Source organism: Octopus bimaculoides, chromosome 26 (assembly GCF_001194135.2).
Source record: "Octopus bimaculoides isolate UCB-OBI-ISO-001 chromosome 26, ASM119413v2, whole genome shotgun sequence".
Classification (NCBI taxonomy): Eukaryota; Metazoa; Mollusca; class Cephalopoda; order Octopoda; family Octopodidae; genus Octopus; species Octopus bimaculoides.
In genome coordinates this window covers 5,913,131-5,914,864 of record NC_069006.1, presented here as the reverse complement: position 1 = coordinate 5,914,864, position 1,734 = coordinate 5,913,131, and the positions used below count along the sequence as shown (strand labels likewise).

Sequence of the window (1,734 nt, the reverse complement as noted above, 5' to 3'; positions counted from 1 at the left end):
GTCAAGTGACTGAAACAAGTAAAAGAGTAAAAGAGTAATTGTGTGTGTGTATATTATATATATATATATTACGTTTATATATTCGTTTTGCAAGATTCTTGATGTGAAATCGTGTGTTGAAACAGATATTGTTGTATTTGGGGATGGTCATGCTGCCAGTTTAGCCAATAAAAACACACGCACTATATATTTGGTGTTAATTTGCTTCAGCTTTATTTTACATTAATCCTGTTTCGGCCAGAGTTCTTTCGCTACACTTCTGTGACCTCATCAGTGGTCCTTTGCTTTCTTCTTTCTTATTTGTGTGTCTTTCCTTACTAACGATCAGCCATTTTGACGAAAGAACTCTGGCCGAAATACGATTAATGTAAAATGAAGTTGAAGCAAATTAACACCAAATATATAGTGCGTGTGTTTTTATTGGCTAAACTGGAAACATGACCATCCCCAAATACAATATATATGTATGTATGTATGTATGTATGTATGTATATATATATATATATATATATCTTGGGAAGTAATATTTATCCCCACTTAAACGTGAATGTTCTGTTAAAACAAACTATACCGTGATGCATGAGACAGTGCGTGGCTCAGTGGTTAGAGTGTCAGGCTTGGAATTATGGGGTAGTGAGTTTGATTCCCAGACAGGGCTGTGCATTGTGTTCTTGAGCAATGTGCATTATTTCATATTGCTCTGGTTCACTCAGCTGTAGAAATGAGTTGCGACAACACTAGTGCCAAGCTGTATCAGCTTTTGCTTTTCCCTTGGATAACATCAGTGGCCTGGAGAGAAGAGGCTGGTATCCAGGGGCAACTGCTGGGCTTTATAAACAACCTTGCCCAGGTTTGGGCCTCGGAAGGGAACCATTCAACCCATGCCAGCATGGAAAACAGACATTAAATCATGATGGTGATGATGATGATGATGATGATGATGATGATGATGATGATGACGACAATGATATATATCAGCATCATTTAACATCCACTTTTCCATATTTACATGGGTTGGACTGAGTTTATTAAGGCAGATTTTCTACAACCAGTTGCCCTTCCTGTCACCAATCCCCACCTGTTTCCAATCATGTAAATAATATTTCCCCCATGGGCAGACATGTTTCTGCACAATATTGGAAATGAAAGACTGAATGGCACTGCTTATGATACAGAGACACTCGTTTACAACAATCAGGCAAAATGTGAAAACCAGGAGTCAAACATACACACAGCCACACACACATACTGGCACTCCATTGGTTAGGATGACAAGGGTTCCAGTTGATCCGACCAACGTAACAGCCTGCTCATGAAATTAACATGCAAGTGGCTGAGAACTCCACAGACACGTGTACCCTTAAAGTAGTTCTTTGGTGAGGTTCAGCGTGACACAGAGTGTGACAAGGCTGGCCCCTTTGAAATACAGGCACAACTCATTTTTGCCAGCAATGTGAAAATAAAGTGTCTTGCTCAAGGACACAATGCCATCACCAGGAATTGAACTCATGACTTTATGATGGTGAGCTGAATGCCCTAACCACTAAGCCACACAGACACACACACACCTAAATACATATATGTGGTCTTTGGTAGGGTTTGAATTTAAAACATAAGGGATCAGCAAAAATACTGCTTTTAAATTTTAGCACAAGGCCAGCAAATTTTTTTTTTGGGGGGGGTGGGCTAAGTCAATTACTTTGACTCCAAGTGCTCAGCCGGTACTGAGTTCAT

At 39.7% G+C, this 1,734-nt stretch overlaps 1 protein-coding gene across 1 annotated transcript in view; it reads right to left on the bottom strand.

The window, feature by feature from the left end:
- LOC106876540 (segment polarity protein dishevelled homolog DVL-3) overlaps window positions 1-1,734 on the bottom strand; it is a 260,486-nt gene that overhangs the window by 77,151 nt on the left and 181,601 nt on the right. The window lies entirely within an intron of this gene.